This window comes from Sorex fumeus, unplaced genomic scaffold, assembly GCF_029834395.1.
Source record: "Sorex fumeus unplaced genomic scaffold, SorFum_2.1 ptg000044l, whole genome shotgun sequence".
In the NCBI taxonomy this organism is placed as follows: Eukaryota; Metazoa; Chordata; class Mammalia; order Eulipotyphla; family Soricidae; genus Sorex; species Sorex fumeus.
The window spans coordinates 24,646,818-24,670,733 of NW_026606101.1; positions in this window are offsets into that span (position 1 = coordinate 24,646,818).

Below are 23,916 nucleotides of genomic sequence, written 5' to 3' on the forward strand. Positions count from 1 at the left end.
AGGAGAGAAAATGAAAGAAATCAGGAGGAAGGAAGAAGAGGAGAAATATCACAGATTTAACAACATGGAAAAACATGAGATCTAAGCTGCAATTTTGTAATGTACCTGTTAAGATAGCAGGTGTGGTGAGGTGAGGAAGGAGGGTGTGTGTGTTTGTTGGTGGGCAGAGCTGTAGTATAAGAACACTGATGGAGAGATGTTTACACTGGTGGTAGGGTTGCTGTTAAAATAAAACTCCATCATCATCAATTCTTGGTAAATCACTTTTGGGCTGGAGTGATAGCACAGCGGGTAGGGCGTTCGCCTTACAAGCGGCCAACATGGCCGACCCGAGTTCGATTCCTCCGCCCCTCTCGGAGAGCCCGGCAAGCTACCGAGAGTATTCGATATGCCAGACACAGTAACAACAAAGTCTCCAATGGAGACGTTACTGGGCCCGCTCGAGCAAATCGACGATCAACGGGAGGGCCTTTACCTTTACCTTTACCAAACTTAAATTAAAAAATTATTTTCAATAATTCAAAGTACTTTGCAGTTAGAAGGAAGAACAGGCATAAATCTAGAAAGGTGTGCTATGCATACCCTATTGGTATATATGATGTTTACTAAATAAAAATACATATATATATAGCATATGTGTGCATATCACTGTGTATATATGGATATATCATTCATTGTATAATTGTACTGCATGTATAGTAAGTATAAACATTGTTTCCCCATACACATGTCCATTATTCATAAAGAATTGAAGGCACCTGGAGTTTTTTCATAGTTTTCTTTTTTTGTAATTACTTTATGTTTTACGATTTGCCAACAATCAGACAATGCAAAAATCAAATTGTCAACAGCCTATCTCTACCATCCAGACCAGACTTAACAAAATGGTGTTGATATTTGGACAGAGATGCTTTCATATTTTAGTCAAAAAATATGCAGTAACAGCTAAATAGAACAGAGGGGTTTAATTGGCAAGAAAACCCACGTTTGGTATGATATTTTGTTTGTTTGTTTGTTTTTTGCCTTTTGGGTCACAACTGGCAATGCACAGGGGTTACTCCTGGCTCATGCATTCAGGAATTATTTTCGGCGGTACTTGGGGGACCATATGGTATGCTGGGAATCGAACCCAGGTCGGCCACATGCAAAGCAAATGCCCTACCCACTGTGCTATTGTTCCAGATCCTGGTATGATGTTTACTAGCACAAAGTGGAGAAAAGCTTCTAAGAGTGGGAATTTGATGTCCCATTTCACACCTAGCAGAAATAGAATAATGTAAGAATTTATACACATCATTGCTATTTTTAGTTACTTTATATGAAGGAAAATGATGAGCATGTGATACACAGGATCATACAATGAACACACACCACAGGTACCTGAAACGGTAAAGGAACATTATGGCGATGTGTGTTCATTTGCAAAAATGAAGAACAGAGGTCAACAGGAGCCCTACCGGATAGTGCTGTCTTGTCAGGGCCTTGGAGTTTTTATCTGTGTAAAAGAGTTCTTCAAATTCTCCTTTGGCCTTATCTGAACCAAGAGACCAAAGTATTTCACATCTTCCAAACTACAACTGTCAGACCAGTTTTTACTTTTTTCTTTTTTTTTTTTAATTTATTTATTGAATCACTGTGGGAAAGGTTACAAAGCTTTCAGGTTTATGTCTCAGTCATGCAAATATCAAACACATTTCCCTTTACCAATACTTATTTTTTACCCTGAAGAACCCCAATAAAACCCCACCCCACACCCCTCCCCATCCCTGTGAGGCAGATGAATTCTAGTTAACACTCTATCTGCTTTGATTAGATTCATTGTTTCAATAAGATTCACCACTATTATTTAGAGTTTACCCCGCCCCCCCCAAATCAGACATGCTGAAAAAGCATTGTGAAGTGATTTGCTTTCTACAGCTGGGTTCAAGAATTAAATGTTGGTTTTGGATTTCTGCTATTTTACCTATTGACCCTGGAAGTATTTCTACTGAAAGCCAGATAGTTAAGAAATTGGTTTCTGTGTTCTGGAGTCGTGGCCGTGCTGGAGAGCCGCTCGCGGGGGGCAATCGGTGGCCTCGGTAGAGCGTGAAGGGCGGAGCGAAACGTCCCCCTTCCCATGAGGTTTTAGTCACCCCCACACTCCCGGCTCATACCTGCTGTCCACAAGGCTCCCATGTGGCCGCCATCTTTCTTTCCAGAGAGGAGAGGGCGAATGGGGCAACACCCTTTCCCCTCCGACAGACTTGATGGGCTGGATCAACGCATAGTCCGTTCACTTTTCTGCTCCAAGCTGCTGGGTTCTGCATTAAGTCCTTGTGCTTCTGGGGCCATGGCCGTGCTGGAGAGCTGCTCGCGGGGGGTGACTGGTGACCTCGGTAGGGCGTGAGGGACGGACCGGAACGCCCCCCGACCCATGAGGTTTTAGTCGCCCCCACTCCCCCGGCTCATACCTGCTGTCCACAAGGCTCCCATGTGGCCGCCATCTTTCTTTCCAGAGGGAGGAGGGCGGAAGGGAGCAACACCCTTTCCCCTCTGGGCAGAAATGATTGCCTGGATTAACGCATAGTCCTTTCACTTTTCTGCTCCAAGCTGCTGGGTTCTGCATTAAGCCCTTGCGCTTCTGGGGCTGTGGCCGTGCTGGAGAGCCGCTCATGGGGGGCAACTGGTGACCTCGGTAGGGCGTGAAGGACGGACCGGAACGCCCCCCTTCCCATGAGGTTTTAGTCGCCCCCACACTCCCGGCTCATACCTGCTGTCCACAAGGCTCCCATGTGGCCGCCATCCTTCTTTCCAGAGAAGAGAGGGCGAATGGGGCAACACCCTTTCCCCTCCGGCAGACTTTGATGGCCTGGATTAACGCATAGTCCTTTCACTTTTCTGCTCCAAGCTGCCGGGTTCTGCATTAAGTCCTTGTGTTTCTGGGGCTGTGGCCGTGCTCCAAACTTAACTCTGATTTTCAGGGAGAAAGATTGGGTGGTTTACTTCTCATTGATCATTTTGTATATAGAGAGATATCTCGCGGCCGCCTAAGCGGCCGCGCGGTTTTGAGAAAAACTCCTCGTTCCCGCATACTTGAGCTGTGTTTGTAGAGGCTTCTGGTCACCGGGGTTCCATCTGGGGGAGGCGGGATGCGGCGCCTACTCCATCTGGAGCTTGCCGGTGATCTCGGCTCTTTTTGGATCCTGTTTTTTCTTTTTTTTTTTCCTCCGGGATCCCGCACCCTCCATGTGTTCCTTCTCTTATGCTGAACGCTTCAAAGATGGCGCTGGGGGGCGGGCTGTGGGCGTGACTTCCGGAATCAGAGGTTACCTGGGAGGTGTAGTCCGGCAGATTTGAGAAAAAGTCCTCGTTCCCGCATACTCGAGCTGTGTTTGTAGAGGCTTCTGGTCACCGGGATTCCATCTGGGGGAGGCGGGATGCGGCGGTTACTCCATCTGGAGCTTGCCGGTGATCTCGGCTCTTTTTGGATCCTGTTTTTTCTTTTTTTTTTTCCTCCGGGATCCCGCACCCTCCATGTGTTCCTTCTCTTATGCTGAACGCTTCCAGTTTTTACTTTTTTCAATCCCAGAGTTATTCTAAAATTTTGGGGTGGGGAAGGGAAGGACCAGGTGAAAAAGAGCAATGTTACAAAAAGCTTTGATAATTCCATTTATTAAATAAGTAGCATGTGGCAGATACTATCTCTCCCTTTCTTTCCAGCAATTTATTTTGCTACTACAAGTAGCCTGTAACCTGTGATAGTTTTCATTTGTTTTTCCATGTATTCTTTTGTAACTCTATTTATTTAATCTTTTATTGGCTTATGCTAGTTCATTAAATAAGCAGCCAATAATATAATATATTCAACTAATTTCTTGGTGGCAATTACGTCTTTATCATTTTGTTGAAATACTTAATATTGTAAGGGATACTTTTAAGCTGGTCCTCTTGGACATGCTTCAGAGTATGTTTTCTTTCATTGAATTTTTAGCATATTTATCTTTGCCAATTTTTATTTAGGGACCATAGTTTATAATATTGCAAGTAATTGTTTCTGTCCTCTAGTGTTCTAATACCACAGCCACCACTAGCTTGTTTGCATCCATCCCTTTGCCAACATATCAAGATCTTCTCCTACCTCCTTGGCAATCTTAGTTCTGTATGGCAACTCCCTGGGACAGTTTTTTAGTCCCTGACTATGTTTCTTTATATTTTACATATGAGAAAGATTAAACGATTTTTTTTTCTTATAGAGGCTACACCTGGCAGTGCTCAGGAGTGGAGTGGTATTTGAAATCAATTTCAGATTGATGTTTTTCTTCCTGATTACCACTCTTGATTTGACGGATTGCAAACTACAAGACTTACAGAGCTGAGTGTTGGGTCAGTGAGTATTTCTTGTACTGACACTTAGTGAAGACGTGACCACCAAAAACAAACAAACAAACAAGCAAACAAACTGCACTGTAAGTCATGAGCTTTTAGTTGAATCTTATGAACTCTACTATGACAACCATACTCTACCAATCTGCATACTTATACCTCTCTTCATTCTGTGAAATAGTTCATTTTCATTCCCAAATAAATATTTGATCATATACTCAAGAATCACTGAGCACTGAGAGAAAACAAACTATAAAATGATAAAATGTAGCACTGTCCTCCCATTGTTCATCGATTTGCTGGATCAGGTAACCAGTAACGTTTCCATTGTGAGGCTTGTTGTTATTGTTTTTGGCATATAGAATTCACCATGGGGAGCTTGCCAGGCTCTGCCTGCCATGTAGGTGAAATACTCTCAGTAGCTTGCTGGGCTCTCCAAGAGGGGTGGAGAAATCGAACCCCGGTCAGCCACGTTCAAGGTAAATGCCCTACCTGCTGTGCTATCACTCCAGCCCAAAATGATAAAATGTATCAACTTGAAATACAGTCTTAAAATCCTAAGAGATAGTAAAGGGTTAAAATGCTTGCCTCACATGTGGCTGTTCACTGTTCAATCTGCAGCAGCAGCAGCAGCAGCAGCAGCAGCAGCAGCGCATCTGATTCCAAAACAAGCCAAAAGTGATCCTTAAACATAGAGCCAGGGGTAAGCCCTGAGCACCTCTGGTATGCCCCACCCCCAACAGTAACAAATAAACAATGAAGATGACAACAACATAAGATATCTAAGAATTATTTGGAAGACTAATGCAGTATTTAGAGTAGGCAAATAATGACAAGAAAATGCCTATCAGTACTGAAGCAGTAACACAGCTTTTCATCAGGGTTAATCTCGGGCATCCCAGCTGGTTCCCTGACACCAGGAGGGATAATTCCTGAGTCCAGAGCCAGGAATAAACCCTGAGCATCTTTGGGTGTGACCAAAAAAAAAAAAACTAGAGAAAAGCCAGAAAACACTTATCAATGTTCTTAGAAATGATATCTGATGATACAGAACAATAGCTTAACTAAGCTGCTGAAATAATAGTGAGGAAAATAAAGAGTATTCTTAAAAGGTGAAGCATAAAAGTTTTGAAAATAAAATTTATGGTTGAGTTAACAGAAAATAAATAATAGTTTCCACAGTTATTTCACAGAGAAAATTTTATTTTTAATAGGAAATAATTGCCAATATGTAAAGAAATAGTTTTCCACATTAAATTCAGATCATAAGGATCTATCCAACAAATCAAAGCAAAAAATAGGGAAGGAGTGAGACATTAGATTAGGAAGATAAAATCTTTATTTTCTGTGCATATATACATATATATATATATATTTATGTTTTGGGGTTGAGGTTAAACCTGACAGTGCTCAGGGGTCATTCCTGCCTGGGCTTAGGAGACAAAAATGGTACCTAAAGGACGATATGTGGTGCCTTATCCAGTTTACACTCTCTATCTTCAGCCTCCTATCCTATTTTTGAGCACATTTTCATTCATAACACTCTCATATCATTCCTAATGAACATAAAACACAGGTTTTATCAAAAGTGATAACAACTGCAAGGGTTTTTACCTAGACCTTTAGGCTGAATGAAACATATACTCAGTGGAGAAAGTAAAATATCTCAATGTATAAAGATAGAACTAGAAAGATGGTACAAGGATTAAAGCACATGCCTTGTATATAGCTAGTACTAATTCAGTGCTTAGCACTACATGGCCCTTCCTTCAAGTATCATGGGTACAGTCTTGGAGGCCAGTGAGAACCCTCCAGGGTGACCAGGTAATCCCTGCCATCACTTGATCTCAGCAGTAACATATCCTTCAGCTTTCAGAGTAAATCCTGACCTAGTTCTCTGAGAATCCCCAGAATGAACCCCTAGAACTCCTTGAACACTACTTGGGAGCCCTTCATAAATAAATGAACAAATACGCTATTTTCAAGAGGCACATCTCAAACATTAATATACACACAACGATATGCAATTACATATTTTTATGTATCAGCTTGCTTAAAAATTACAACTGATCTGAAAATTACTTCAAAACTTAATCTTAAATGTTTTAATAAGTTCAAGTAAGTACAGTTGACTGTATGGTTTCAACTGAGGTCAGAGAGAGTTTTATCCCATTATGTGAATAAAATCTATTCCCTTGCTGTTTACAGCTGATGATGGTGGAAAGTTTAAGAAGTCTTGTAGGAGAGTATAATCACATGTGACTTTCACACCAGAGAATTTTGGCCATAATTCAATGTTCTCAAACCTTGTGATGCTTATCTATCATCATGAGTTAACCATCACAGATCCATTCATGTCCAGTGATGGCATTCATCCTACCCAACTTCCTCTGGGGCTTCTATGGACCAAGTTGTTCTTGGTTGCATTTCTGAAATGTTCTATTTGAGAATAAATATTTAGACTAAACCAAGGATGAGGGTTTCACCAATGATTTTTAAAGGAAGTCAGAAATATTTGAAAATAATCCATCAATGTTTGAAACTGATATCAAGTTGATTTACCAAGACTATTATATGAGTACCACAGATTATAACCATTTGCAGGCCCAAACACTGAATAGTAAATGGTAAGATCAGTGGTGACTGGATCTCTATCCACTTTTAGGAATTGTATTTGTATTTCTAGAAATTGGCTTAGGGATATCATGAATTACTAAAACCAATAGTCAATCCAGTGAAGAGCTTTCCTAACAGGGGCTGGAGCGATAGCACAGCGGTAGGGCATTTGCCTTGCGCACAGCTGGCCCAGCCAAGCTGGGTTCAATTCCTTTGCCCCTCTAGGAGAGCCTGGCAAACTACCAAGAGTATCTCGCCCACACAGCAAGATAGACCAAACACAGTAACAACAAGTCTCAAAATGGGGATGTTACTGGACCTGCTTGAGCAAATTGATGAACAATGGGAGGACAGTTTGTTTGTTTGTTTGAATTTTAAATAACTCTCTTCAGATGAATACTTTCCATTAAAAAATATGATCATTAAAGAGCATATAAGCCTATTAAATATATTTCTTCAAGAATTTCTGACTCAATATTAAAAACTTAAAAACTTAAATTTATAGTATAGCTCTGGTACAAAATCAAGAATATAAACAAATAAAAATAAATTTTTAAAATTACAATAAGAACTCAATAAAAAAACTTCTTTCCATTAATAAATAAATATAAAATGAAGCCAAAGAATATCTTAGAAACTCTAAATACCAAATATTAATCCCTAAATACCAAAAGTTTTCTAAAGATCAATATCCTGTTATTGACTTCAATAGAGAAATTAGTTCTCAGTAAAACACAGCTTTTACTCTGAATGGTCACGTTTTCACTGTTTTATCATAACACCTACATAATTTTCTCCCCCTGAGAATAGAATACAAAATAAAGTTTGCTTTTCTGCTGCCCTTTAATGTATTCACTAAACTCTATGTATTGTATTTTCTCACTCAGCACCTGCAATATTGTATTTTATTATGTATCTAGATTGCATCTGTATCTTCACATCTATCTACACATTTATTTATATATATCTTTACACAGAGGTTTTTGTTCTTAGTTATGTTTCTAGTACAGATCTCTATGACCCTTAGAATTTCCTAAGGAAGAACTTTAAAAGTATGGGGGCTATTTACAAGAGAAGCCAACAAGGGAAATGGACCTTCTACTCCCACCCGGGTGATCTCCTTTGAGGAGAGAGATGTTAGGAACGGGGTCAGTCATGCCTGTGGAATAACACTGCCATAAGATCCAATAAAACAATGTTCAGAGAACATCCTAATTTGTGAAGTCATGGAGCTACTGGGTGAGACAACGCATATTCTATGCCTTTTCTCTCTTGTCTTCTCTTCCATGTGACTTTTACTGCTAAATCCTTTTATAATAAATCAATGATCTATTAAGAAAAATGTCTCTCTGAACTTTTTGTGCCACGCTAATAAATTAAACCCAAGGAGGGAGTCATCAGAACCTTCATCTGCAGTTGGTCAGGCCGTAGGGTCAGTAGTATGGGTGAACACTCCACTTCAGATTGTTGTTTGGGGTCAGAGCAATAGTACAATGGTAGGGTGTTTGTCTTGTAGAGTTAACCTGGGTTTGATTCGCATAACCCCATATTGTCCCCTAAGCCTTACCAAGAGAGATCCATAAGCACAGAACAAGCAGCAAGCCCTGACCACTGCCCAAAAGGCCCAAAAGGAAATTGAATAACAACAACAACAACAACAAAAACAAAACATTGTGTGAAGTAGAGATGAGAGGAGTCTTAAGAGACTGAGGTCTAGAACCATGGATAATAGGTTCTGTGTGATAGTGTCAGAACTGAGTTCCAGTGCAACAAAGCAGCTCATGTTGAAGTTTACTTAAGGCGATCCTCCTCCACTCTCATAGGAATTGAATCCAGGAAACTCAAATAGCACCCACCCCTCACCTATAAAGGAAAAGACATCTTAGGGAAAACAATACTTCCCTCACTCTAAAACCACTTGCAGAAGTGGTATTGATTGGATCCTTTTAACTATAAATTCACAGTTATTTTACTATGGATAACTGGAGAAAATATTAGAACTTTGGTGGAAACATTAAAAAAGATACATTCTTTTTCTCTGGCATAACCAGGCAAGTAAGATATAACCATTGTCATTTTGCCAAAACATTGTTGTTTTTTCATTATTTGAAGTCAAAATTGACCTAAGTCATAAATATCTTAGAGATATAAAATATGAATATGTTTTATTTAATAATTTACCTTGCTATTGTTGTACTTAAAATAAAGGCCCTCCCGTTGTTCATCGATTTGCTCGAGTGGGCCCAGTAACGTCTCTTTGTTGTTACTGTGTTTGGCATATCGAACATGTCATAGGGAGCTTGCCAGGCTCTGCCGTGCGGGCGAGATACTCTCGGTAGCTTGCCGGGCTCTCCGAGAGGGGCGGAGGAATCGAACTCGGGTCGGCCATGTTGGCTGTGTGCAAGGCAAACGCCCTACCGCTGTGCTATCACTCCAGCCCTTAAAATAACTAAATAAAATAAAAGTTTTAAAAACATTAACCATTGGTCTCAGATTGCAATGGAGAAGAATGGATACATAATCTATTAATATTCTTCAAGCAAGAGCAGACATGGGCAGAAAAATTTGAATTAGGTTAAGAAAAATATGTCATTTAAAAGGTCATGGGGTGGAAGGTGGAGAGATAGTACAGTAAGTAGGTCATTTGCCTTGCATGTGGTCGACCTGAGTTCAATCTCTGAAATCCCATATGGTCTCCAGAACACTGACAGGAGTAATTCCTGAATGCAGAGCCCAGAATAAACCCTAAGCATTCGTGGTTGTAGTCCAAAAACAGAAATAAAATAAATACTTTTTTTAAAAGCTGCTGCTTTGGAACAATGTGCATCCAAGTTCTTTGCCCGTATTAATTTCACATCACTTGTTGTTGTGATCACTGCAGCAGCATGTGTCTGGCTGTGCTGTTTGCACCCCCTGTTGACACCTGTGGACACCTGTGGGGAGCACTGGGAACCAGACTCATGACTAGATGCTTTAAGGTCACCAGCTTTGCTCATTTTAAAATGAGTCATCAATATTTTTCTTACAGAGAGTATCCTGCCCGCAAGGCAGAACCTGGCAATCTCCCCATGGTGTATTTGTTATGCCCAAAACAGTAACAACAAGTACCACAATGGAGATGTCACTGGTAGCCACTTGAGTAAATCAATGAACAAATCAAGGACGGTGCCACAGTGCTGCTTTCTTTTTAGTGGGGCCAGAGAGATACAGCTCAGTGCATGAAGCCAATGCTTTGTATGCAAGAGACAGATTCCATGCCCTGGGACTGCATGGTTCACACCCGTCTTCCACCTCTAGCACCACTGAGAACGACTCTTGAGCACTAACCCATGAGTAGCCCCTGAGCACCGCCAACTGTGTTAGGAGGTCCAGGTGCCCCACAGATGATTCTCAGCCAACTGTGCTAGTAGTAAAAGGACAAATCTTGGGCATGTGTGCTTGTGTGGCAAGCCCAGTTTATTCTTGAATGTGCATCTACTTTATTTGTCTCTATGCTTTTTCTCCGCTCTGGAGAAGACATGTTCTTTCTTCAACACATACTTCTCCCTTTTACTCTTCTAACATAGTTCTAAGAAAAATTGGTTCAATTAAAAATGATTTTTGTTTACACACAACAAAAACTACTGGGTATGTGATGCCACTTAAGGCTCTGCAATGCTGAGGATACCTGAGCCATCCTGGGGATTCTGGAGTATCCTAGAACCTTCCACCACATCTGTAAGTGCTTGGGCATCTCTGGGATGATAATGACAGTGTCCAATGGATTTTAAGGCTATAGAAGTGTTGCACAGGAGATCACTCAATGCTGGGGATGGAGTCCGGTTTAGACAAGCACTGGACATATTTCCTAGCCACTATACCATGTTCCATTCCCTGGCCCACAAATTAAACGCAATTTTTTTTTCAAATTTTGCCTATATTTTGTGAGGCTCAAATGCAAAGACTGTTGCTATGTGGCCTTTTCATTAGGAAGACACTTTAAGGAAATGGTGCTTCTGAAGGATAAAATGGGAGTAAATTAGGGATAGAAATAAACCTCTACTCAAAGTAAATCACAGAACTTTGGTTTCAGCATCAAGCAGGTTAAGAAGCTGGCAAGGGAAAGGACTGAAATGAGGATTTAGAAGATTAAGGCAAATGTAGCCTCCAAGAATTTTCCCATGGCTGGGAAGAATTAATGGATGTTCAGGACAGGGAGATCTAATGTTCAACTTTAAGGAATGTCTTGTTCTTTTCTATAATCCTCTTTATTAAAACAAAATTGTAGAAATAAGCTGTTAAATGGAAGAAGCTAGTCGGCTATTTTTCTTGGGGGAAAACAGGAGGCTGTTAACACCATGAGAAAGGCAGGCTGGTGAGAAAAAACAGCAACCAGCAGTCCTGAAAGTGTCTTGAGTTAGTGACAAGAAGCTGGACACAGGGCACAGATGACCTCACCAGGCGGCAAGTGGCCTCTGTGCTCTCTCTGAAACCCTCAGAGACATTCTAAAGGTTGGAGACTGAAGCAACAGAGGAGTGAAACCTACTTGTTTAGACTTCTGAATTTGACCAATATTCAATTTAACTATAGAATGTGCAGAAAACATGGTAAAGTGATCCTTTAAGATAGAAATGAGAGACCATTTGGATACAGTAGGGAAAATGCCATCAAAATAATGACAAAGCAACCCAAGTGTCCAAGAACAAATGACTGGATAAAGAAACATTGATATGTATACCCAATGGAATTCTATTCTACTATAGCAAAAGGAATCAGGGAAATTGCAGCTACATGGGTGGATCTCGAGAACATTGTAGCACTGTAGCACTGTCCTACCGTTTGCTTAGGCGGGCACCAGTAACATCTCCATTGTGAGACCTGTTGTCACTGCTTTTGGCATATCAAATATGTCATGGGGAGCTTGCCAGGCTTTGCCGTGCAGGTGGGATACTCTGGGTAGCTTGCCGGGCTCCCTGAGAGGGATGAGGAATTGAACCTGGGTCGGCTGCATGCAAGCCAAACGCCTACTAGCTGTGCTATTGCTCGACCTGGGTTCTATTTCTCCGACCCTTTTGGAGAGCTCAGCAAGCTACCGAGAGTATCCCGCCCACACGGCAGAGCCTGGCAATCTCCTGGTGGTATTTTCGATATGCCAAAAAAAAAAAAAAACCCTGTAGCAACAAGTCTCATAATGGAGAAGTTACTGGTGCCCAATAGAGCAAATTGATAAACAATAGGACTATGGGACTATGACAACGAGGACGAGCATGATGACGATGACAGAACATTGTACTGAGTGAAATTAGTCCTAAAAGGAGGAGCAGATGCAGAATGATCTCTGTGTTATATGGGATATAAACATCATTTTAATGGAATAGCAAGTGTCCAAAGACAACAGAAACTGAGAGCTTGTCTATATAACTGAGTTTACTGTGATGGAGGAGGGGGTTGAAGAGGGGAATGACACTCTGGTTAGGGTATGGTGTTGGAGCATCATATGGAAGGAATTCTATTAATAATTTTGTAAATTGTGGTGCTAAATTTTTTTAAAGAATAAGGAAAATGCACATATAAACTATTTCATGAACATAAAAAATATCTTAAAGCCATATATTTATCTAGGCAATAAAGTTGGGAAATCAAGTCTTCAGGGAAGAATCAACATTTATTTGAGTTGTTTCTCAAAATGTCTAAGTGGGACTCTTGTAGGTTCTCTTTGGCATAAACACAAAATTAAGTTAACTTTTTATTGACTACTTACTGAAATGAGCCCAGGAAACATGTTCTAAAAGAAGTAGAACCACCCTAACAGAATACTAGGAATGTGTTTATATATTATATAATTATACTACTATCACTATCATTATCACCCCGTTCATCTATTCATTTGAGATTCACTCGAGTGGGCCCAGTAACGTCTCCATTCGTCCCTGTCATGTGCTAGTGTAGTCTGATGACATATTGGGGGCTCCTTCAGGATCAGGGGAATGAGGACCATTCATTGTTACTGTTTTTAGACATATCAAGTATGCCCTGGTTAGCTTGTGCAGGCAGGATACTCTGCCATTCGGGCCAGATACGCTTGGTAGCTTGCCAGGCTCTTCAAAAGGGATGGAAGCTTTTGGGTCAGCCTCGAATCACCTTTACAGGTGTTACTAGTTAGGCATATAGGCGGGTATGATACTCTCAGTAGCCTGCCGAGTTCTCTGAGGGTGAGAACTAGAGAACAAGAGGTCGTGCGTCCGCATTAGCAATAATAATTATATATAATTATATAAATATAATTATAATTATATAAAATGTTTTATAATTATAAAATGTTATATAATTATATAATATAATTATATATTATACATTATATATGTTTACTTACATCAAAAAATAGAGTTCATGAAATTTACATAGAAGTGGTACTACATGGAAAGTATCATTTTAAGCAAAATGAGTCAGAAAGAGAGGGATAGACATAGAAAGATTGCATTCATCTTGGAAACATAAAGTAACAAACTAGGAGACTAATACCCAAGAATGGCTAAGATTAGTAACAGGAATATTGTTCCATGACTTGGAGGCCAGCCACACGTGCTAGGGGAAAAGGGAGCTCAGATAGAGAAGGGACCACCAAATAAAGGGTGTTGAGAGGATCCTCCCAGGGTAGGAGAAGCATGCTGAAAGTAGACTATAGACCAAACATGAATGCCACTCAATGCTTCTTTTGCAAACCACAACACTCAAAAGGAGAGAGAGAACAGATGGGAATGCCCTGCCACAGAAGCAGGGTGGGATTGGGGGAATGGGGGGTGGGAGGGATACTGGGATTCGTGGTGGTGGGAAATGGGCACTGGTGGAGGGACGGGTATTTGATCATTGTATAATTGAAACCCAAGCACAAAATTTTTAAGTCTACTACTGTACCTTATGATGTCTCACTAATAAAAATTTTAAAAAAATAGTTTATTCTCCTTCAAAGCAAACATAATTTTTTAAATTCTGTTTTTGTTGTTGTTTTGTTTGAGGTCACACCGAGCAGTAGTCAGTGGTTAATTCTGGCTAGCACTCAAGAATCATTCCTGACAGTATTGGGGGTCCATATGTGATGCTAGGATCAAATCCAGGTCTTCTGTATACAAGGCAAGTGCCCTACCCACTGTACTATCGTTCCAGTGACTAAAATTCTTAAACAAAATTATACTGTATATTTTGCATACTTTTAGAACAGGAACTTTGATGACAATATAAAAATCAGAAAGGAAGATCAGGGAAAAACCACAAGGGTAAAAGCAATTATGGCCAGAGATGTAATGAAGACTGAAGAAAAAAATAAGAACATATTTTTGTGTGTTTTGGTGTCATATCCAGCAGTACGGGGGACTACTACCATTTATGTGCTGGAAAGTTGTTCCAGGGGCTCATAGGAGGCTATGTGCTGCTAGGAACAGAATCAGTCCTCCCACTTGCAAAACCTTTGCTCCAGCCATTTACATAGCCTGGAAAATTAATAATTCAGCATTAGCAGAGATGAAAGGAACTAATGCATGGAAACATCATAGAATTGTCCAGGGATGGAGAGATAGTACAGCTAGCAAGGCAGTTGCCTTGCATGCAGCCGACCTGGGAGACAATCCACAGAACCACATATGAGCCTCCAAATCCCTGCCAGGAGTGACCTGTGAGTACAGGACTTGGCACTGCTCTAAAATTTTGCTAAATCCCTAGCAAATACCCTCTTGAGAGCTGAGTAGTTTTAAGAACCCAATTATTTGTAAATACCTCTAACTAGAGAATGGACTCTGGATGAAAAGAGGTGCTGACTCAGGAGATACAGGAAGTCTTAGCACTATCCTTGGATGAGACCAGATGTTGCATATCCTGTCCCACTATTGACTAAAGTTTCTATGTTTTAGATAATTTTTAGATAGTACAACACATCCTCATTTATAAATGCCCCCATTTCCTCATTTACGCTTTTCCTTACTTTTCTCAGGATTTTATGTGACCCAATCTTATTTGACATTAGCTAAAATCGTCCGAATGTTTATTCAGTGAAGGATATTTCTCACAATTCATTCTTATAAGCACTTCCCTTGTTGACCACAATCATATTTATAAGCTTTTCTGTGTTCTACATTATTTTCATTGATAGTTGTGATAGCATGGAAAGGAAAATCCTAAATATTTTTCAAGTTTAAGGTATTCACAAAGTACTCTGATTTTTTTTCTCCACAACATCCTCACCAGTGTTGATCTCCAGGGAAGAGACAATAAGCTTACTGCTGCACCACAGATGTTAAAGAACAATTTATACCAGACACATCTCCATGCTGGTCCATGTGGAGCTCACTGTAAACAAAAAACCTATGTTTTATAACATCTCCTTCCAATCACACAGCAATGTGGATCTGGATGTAATATATGGTCATCAGGCACTGAATAAATCCTGATGGCCTTTTTGGCAATGATTGCCCTGGATAAAAATTGGGAGAAAAAACAGGCCATGAGGATACTGTACCATGTCAGAGCTTGGCTGAATTGAGGACTGTGTCATTCTGTGAAACCTGCACACAAAGAGAGAAACTGCTTCTGTGGAGAAACAGAAATAAAGGGACCACTATGACAAAGCTGTTAATGATCACTCTGGACACAAACTGAGTGCTGAAAGGAGGTAAAGTGAAATGCATGATACCCTTTCAGTAACAGTATTGCAAACCACAGTGCCTAAAAGGATAGTGTGTGTGTGAGAGAGAGAAGAGAAGAGAAGAGAAGAGAAGAGAAGAGAAGAGAAGAGAAGAGAAGAGAAGAGAAGAGAAGAGAAGAGAAGAGAAGAGAAGAGAAGAGAAGAAGAGTGTCCGCCATCCTGCAGGGATGGAGTGGGGTGGGATGGGATGGGCAGGAGGAAAACTGAGAAAATGAGACATTGGTGGTGGGAAATGTGCACTGGTGATGTGATGGGTGTTGGAACATTGTATGTCTGATACTTGATCATGAACAAATTTGTAACTGTATATCTCACAGTGATTCAATTAAAAAAATCAGAAACATTCCCCATTCTAAGTGCCCTCATGTCTCTGCACTAGTAGGCTATCAACTGCAAAAGGGAACGGAAATCATGTTAGAAGTGACAAATTTCATGATTTAAGGTCCACACATGACCTTTTGGGGACAATTAACTGCAATAGCCCTATTAACTGATCAAACCTGCCATGATCGATGAGTCAAAGAAAGACGGCAATGTCTAATCTTTGAAATAGTATCTTTAGTGGAGGTATAAGAAAAATTGTAAGGACAAGTAGGAGGTTTTGTGTGGAAAACTTCAGCCCTGTCTTTGTAAGTATCTTTTAGATGTGTGTGTGCGTGTGTGTATGTGTGTGTGCGTGTGTGTGTTCGTAGAATAGGAATCTTCCAACTACTGTTGTGCAACAGATAACTCAATAAATAATACTTCTATTACTATGCTCATGATTTGTCTGAGTCACAAGTTCATGAAATTTATGAAACTCTTGCATATCTTACAGAAACTGTAATATTCTAGACTGCCTTAGTGACCTGGGGTCAGTTCACAGCCATTCTCTGTATGAAAAGTGCTCCTTAAAGCTCCGAAGTGCTGAAGACTTTGAACCTAGAGTTCAAAGTTCCTGGGTAAGGAAGGTTTTGGGCTCATTTACATCTCTTTGTCTCTCCCCTAACTCTACTAATGATTCGAAGACTGCTCACCTTTCTGTGAACTTTATGAAAATGAATGTGCAGGAGCAAGCTGGGCCCCTTTCCTGAGCAGCCCTCTCCACTTTCAGCAGCCTTGGAGATGAGACAATGGGTTAATTGAGGTAGCTACCTGTATTCAGGCCCAGCATGAACCTATCTCTCTGTTATTTTTGGACTGCAGTCTAAGTAAACTGCCTCAAATATATTTTTTCAGAAACTTTTGCCAATATTTCAATTTTCCACCAAGACTTTTGAGGAAAAAAGAAACTCTCAGTGGATTGTTCATAAAAATGCAAAACAGTGTGCCAAGCCCTTTATAGATCATAGTTTATAATATATTTATGATGCCATGTTTATGTATTTATTAGGTAACATATAGATGATATTATAAGCTTCAAGTTGTTCATCCTCTAAGGTACACGCACTAATGTCTGACATGTATCTTGTGAAATCTTAGTCATATCTCCATAGCAATATTATATTTAGATGTAGAATCATATCTTCACAGTGCAACAAGTTATACTATAAGACAAGTCTAGGTTTTTTCTTTCTGTTAATCTTTTTGTCTTTCTCTTTCCTTTTTCTTTTCTCTGTGCACCAAGAGGTAAAGTGATTTACATTTTTCTCCATGTTACATAAACATTGATATCCAGAATTCTATTTAAATAAGGTCAAGAGCCAAAAATTAGGGTGCCCCAAAATATGTAAATCAACGAAGTATGAGCTCTGAAACACCTTTTCACTTCTCATAAGAAATGATGCTATTTCCTTCTCTGACTGAGGGGATAAGAAAGATTTTACAGAGGTTATTTTAGGGGATCATTAACTTTGGATTTGAGGAAATACCCTGGAATCTCATCATGACTGCAATCTTCACTTTGCCCTCTCTTCTGATCTTTTGCTTCCAGTTAAACTGCTTTTTTCTGAAACAATTGTTTTCATTTGAGATCAAAGTGGTTTTAAAGTAGCTTCAGGGAGAGATTGTCAATGAAGGAAACAGACTTCTTTCCCCTAAAAAAAAAAATCACTATTATTACACTATATCTAACATATAAAATATCGTTAGTAAATTGTTGATGGCATTAGCAAGGCTTTTGATGAACAGCAGGATATTAGTTATTTAGTTCTATGGGGAGTCAAGAATTAAATATAGATTTCTTTCCACGGCATAGGGGTCAAAACCCTAACGTTTTCCATTGTCTAAGGGTCAACTATACTTCACACAGATAGTGAGGACTGACAAGGTTGCTATTTACCATGCACTTCTGCACTTACAAGAATTCATAGCTGATAAAAATTCTGTGTAAGTGATTATAATTGTTATAGATTAGTATATTAGGTTCAGCAGAGTCAAAGGTGGATTAAGTTAAATGAACTTTCACTCACACTTAGAGTAGCACAGTATTAAGTCTCATGAGCACTGCAGGGATAGAGCACTCCCAAATTCAAAGCAAGTCAGGGGACAGTTTGACAGCTATAACCCCCAACTTTGTGGATATGAGGACTTCAGTTTCTGACAGCATCCCTTTTAGTTTGAATCATACTTTTACACATATGAGACACCTGAAACACTAATGTAAAACATGTCATCTATTAAGCTAACTCATGCCTGAAATCTTTCCATTGACAAACTTGTTATTTTCTACAGAAATGCCAGAAATATGTCTTTCAAAAAAAGACCGATACCTTCTGATAATCATTTTTATAGTTTGATTATAGAATTTGAGAAATAAAACAAAACACCTTAGATTTAATGTCAACTGACACACTCATGTTTTCTCTAAACTACAGGTATAACTTGTCCCAGTTTCAGGTTATACCTGCAGTTTAAAGAGACACTGGGACAGGTTATACATATAGTTTCATCAGTCAATACTGATTGAGGGAATAGATTTTTATCAGGAAGCTATGAATAACGACTAGAAATGTTTTGAAGTAATAGCTATGGACAAGACATCTTATGGAGAAACCACAATCACAATCACGACTATCACGACCATCCTGTTGTTTGTCGATTGCCTTGAGCAGGCCCCAGTAACGTCTCCTTCGTCCTAGCCCTGAGATTTTTTAAAAAGTGCCATATTATAGGCTCTTCCAGGCTTAGGAGAATGAGACTCATCATTGTTACTGGTATTTGGCATATTGGGTACAACACGGAGTTTGCCAGACTCGGCCGCGTGGGCAGGTTACTTTCGGTAGCCTCCCGTTTTTTCCAATGTAAGAATGAGATAATAAGGTTCCATGTGGCCATCAATGGGGCCATGCACTTCCGGGAGCTGGGTTTTTTAGTGGAGAAACCAGTAAAGAAAAATTTTCAGGTTATCTAAACTTGAGTTAGAGTGTACTTTGCAATCCTATGTATCTTATTCTTTTCAATAAAAATGTCATAGTGGTACTACAAAGCATGATTATATGTGAAATATTGTCAATCAGTATTTACATGATTCATCCAAATTAGTATTCAGTCCCTGTGGAGAAATAGGTATCTTAAATTTTTTCTCCTCCTTAATTTAGTGATCACTATATTAAAATGTTAAAATAGCTTTTTCTACTTGTGTGCAATTGAGAAAAAAAATATGGCTTAGCTAATCTAAGTTGAAAAGTTATCTAAATTAATAAGGCTATTTCTAATATGCACATTTAAGAAAAAAATTTAGTGACAATGAGGACAGATCAAAAAGTGGACCCTTTATATTAAGTAATAAATTTGGTTTTATTTTGAGGACTTTTTGTAAAATACTTTGCTTATATCAATATTATGTAATCAAAATAAATTTCTATTTAATTGCAAAAAAAAAGTGAAAACTTGCAAACAGTGGAATTTGGGCATGCTTCCCAAAATTCTGGAACCAAGGATAGGAAACCGCAATGTAGTCAAGACCAAACTACTTCCTGTTTTCTAGGACCATAAAGCTAGTTTTATTTTCCTGTACAAGAGTTTTCTAAGAACCAGCATCTCTTTTCTTTTGTGTGTGATTGTTCTCATTAAAATAATATGAGTTTTCACCCAATTTCATCTCATTATTATTTATCTAGCTTGTAGAAAAAAGATATTTAAAAATTTTATTAGATTTCTGCTTACATTACCAAGAACATGTTGTGTTTGAGGTCAGGCAGTTTATAAACTTATCAAGTCTTAGGAAAGAACATTTCAGAATTAGAAGACACCAAGCAACAGGGTTGAACTGTGTTTGACCAAACAAGCATATACTACTCATCATCATAGATGAGAATTTGCTCATAAATTATTTGAAAGGGGTTTACTTTATATACCAGAAAACAGATTTAAGTATGTGGTATATATAAGTATATATTCACATAATATGGACAAGGACATATCAGTGGATTTGTGACCAGATTATCTCAAAGGAAACATTAAAATAAAAGTGCATGCTGTTATGTCAGTGCTATTGATACATATGACCAATAATCATAGGCAAACTAAAGGAGCAATTAATGTCTCAAAATTATTAAAAATACCAATCACTATTGTTTGAATAGCTATGAACATTTTTATTCTAAATTATACAAAAACATTCCAGTCTATTAGAATGTCACTGAGTAATAGAAATATTTTTAGATATTTTAATATTTACTAACAAAATGGCTTATAAGAACTGTTTTATCAATAAAATTTATACTATACCTATTAACCCTGTTCATGTTTTAGTAGTTCCTCTAAGACATGAAATTGGAAGAGGAAATAACATGTAGCTCCAGAACCAATCCAAACCTGAAGAAGGTATTTCAAAGGGAACCTTTATTTCAACTTTGAAATGGATTTTGGAGAAAAATTATTTGTGAAAAAGACCAGTGGGTTCATTAATAAGTCATTGAAATTTACTACCTTTTATAAGTCTGAAGACAACTCATTGTATAAGTTCTGAAGACAACTCATCACTTTTACCTATTTTAAAAGGCATGTGACAACAGAGGTATTAGAGAAAAAGCACATTTGTTCTTGAAAATTTTCTGAAAATTTGTCATTCTTCCACGAAGATACTTAAGATGTGCTGTAGATTTTTACTTCACTTTAGTTTATTTACTAGGAATATCCTGTGGGATTTTTTTAATTTTCTCAAGCTATTTAATATTATATATCATGAAACTCAGGTTCAAATGTTATCTAACGCTTTGATGTCATAACTATATGTTCAAGGAGAGTTCTGCTTTATCTTTGGGCTTATTTCTCTTCCTATTTTCTCGGAAAGATGCCGCATAAAAGACTTCACTGTTATAAACTTGTCACAAAGAGATTTGGAAAGGATCATTCAATTTATTTGAACAAGTAAACATTGTGCACCCTTGTTAAAAAAAAAAAAAACAGCTAAGCTTTCTGGGTGTAAGGCTGATTATAAAGCAAACATGCCTGTCCACAATTTATCTTAATTTATTTGGATGGGGATAGGTGGTCCTTATCTCCTTGGTTAAAATTTTGCAATGGTTTTGAAATTTTTATTTATTTATTTTTAATTGAATAACCATGAGATACACAGTTTAAAAGTTGTTCATTATTAGGTAGAATTCAGTCATACAATGTTCTAACATTCATCCCTTCCCACCAGCAATATCCCCAGTCTCTCTTCTCTCCCTCCATCTCCCTGCCTGCCTCAATGACAGGTACTTTTCCTCTCTCCCTCTTCTCTCTCTCCCTCTCTCTCTCTCTCTCTCTCTTTCTCTCTCTCTTTCTCTCTCCTTTTCCTTTTGGGATATATGGTATGCAATACTATTACAGAGAGGTTTGGTTATTATATATATCCCTTTACTTACTTTCAGCACTATATTCTTGTCCAAAGTCTAGAGAAAACTAGAGTTTAGAAAATTTAGTAACTAAAATCTTAAAAATTCTCTTTAAATATAGTATAGGTGTTGAAACACTAGCCTGGCTTGCAGCCTACCCAGGTTTTATCCTTGGTACCACATAAGGACTCCTGAGCATTGGCAGGCATGTTCCCTGAGCACAGAGCCAGAGTAACTACTGATAACATTGGATGTGACACAAAAATAAAAACAATAAAACCCAAAAATATTCTGTGAGGTTTTTTTGTATCATTAGAAAATTATTGTCTCAAATAGAAGAATGTGAGAAATCAATATCAGTTCATCAGAGATCAGAATATATTTCATGGTAACATACAAAATTGAGATCTATTTCTAGCCTTATCACTAGTCACTTCACGTCTGGTTTTACAAAGTTACTCCTTTTCTAAAATTATTAGTATATGGGGATAAAGAGATAGGACAGAGGTAGGGCATTTGCCTTGCATGTGACTAACCAAACTTCAATCCCTAGGACCACATATAGTGTCCTGGGCAATGCCAGGAGTGATAGCCGAGCATGGAATTAGCAGTAAGCTCTGGACAACATTGGGTGTATCCCCAAAACAAAATATTGAAAAAATTCAATATACCAATTTTTTTAGACCAAGAGTTTATTTAGTTTAACAGTACAGAACTTGCTTTGCATGTGTAAGGCCATTGGTTTGACAACCAGGGCCACATGGACACAAAAGGTTCTCTTAACATATCTTAGAATGTTGCTAACGGAATTATAAACTATGGTTGTTTAATAATTTTTTACTTATTAGATAAAAGCTAATGCATAGCTTTTATATTACTTTATTTTTATGGTGCTGGTGATAAAACCTAGGACCTCACACATGCAGAGCATACTCGCTATCTCTGAATCGTATCCCTGTATCTCTTCTTTATAAAAACAAAATACAACATATTTTAAAAGAAGAAATATTAGCTCTTAATGTACCACTTCAGTGAGTATATAATTGGTTTATTTTCAATTTCAATTGATTTGTCAATTATAGTATCATTTAAGACTTCCCATTCACTAAAAAAAATTATATAATCAATTAATTCTTAGTAAAGATTTTCTGGGAGGTCAAAAAAATAAAGTGTCCTGAAATTATTTAACATTTTCATACTTCACAAGAATAAATAATTCAGAATTACTTTTATAATTTACTTTCTGTCACTGTCACTGTCACTGTCATCCTGTTGTTCATCGATTTCCTCAAGCAAGCACCAGCAATGTCTCCATTCGTCCTAGACATGAGATTTTAGCAAGTGTCACATTGGAGACTCTTTCAGGGTCAGGGGAATGAGACCCATCATTGTTACTGGGTTTTGGCATATAGAATACACCACAGGGAGCTTGCCAGACTCTGCTGTGTGGGCAGGATACTCTCGGTAGCCTGCCAGGTTCTCCGAGAGCGAGAACTAGACAATAAGAGGCCTGGGAGCTTGGTTTTATAGTCTCTGTTCTTGGCTGTTGATGGGATTACACGGCACTGGGGGCAGTTGGTGCGTGTAACTGTCTAGCTACTGGAAGATGGGAGATCTGGGTGGAGGAGGCCCAGTCCCAATCCGAGCAGGTTTGGAGATCTCTGTCCTGGGTCCCACACACCTGGGTTCATCTGCCGGTTCCTTCATGCATGAGACTTGTCCAAGTATGTGGAGTGTGGTCTTAAGTATGACTGTGGCTGGTTTCCGGAAGTCTTCAGCTGCCATCTATTTCACGATCACAATCACGACCACCCTGTTGTTCGTCGATTGCCTCGAGCAGGTGCCAGTAACGTCTTCTTCGTCCTAGCCCTGAGATTTTTTTTTTTAAAGTGCCATATTCAAGGCTTTTTCAGGGTTAGGAGAATGAGACCCATCATTGTTACTGGTATTTGGCATATTGGGTATACCACGGGGAGTTTGCCAGACTCTGCCATGTGGGCATGTTACATTTGGTAGCCTGCCAGTTTGACCAAATTAGGAATGAGATGATAAGATGTCGCGCGGCCTGAGTGTGATAATCTCTGGATCCTGGCCGTTGTTGGAGTTACACGGCAGTTGGTGGGTGTAACTGTCTAGTTTCTGGCAGGTCCAGTCCCAAACTGTGGAGGCTTGGAGATCTCAGCCCCGGGTTCCACACACCTGGGTTCCTCTGTCAGTTCTTTTATGCGTGAGGCTCATCCAAGTGTGTGGAGAGTGGTCTCAGCATGGCCTTGGCTGGGCCTCGGTCGTCTTCAGCTGTTGGGCCCTGGTGGAGACAGTCAGGCATAGGGTAGGAGACTCTGCCTTGTTCTCTCCCAGGAGCTGAGTGTGATGATCTCTGGATCCTGGCCGTTGTTGGAGTTACACGGCAGTTGGTGGGTGTAACTGTCTAGTTACTGGCAGGTCCATCTATTTACTTTCTGAGAATAGAAATATTCGGAGACTTTAATTTAAATAAAAAGTGAAAATATGGTAGGAGA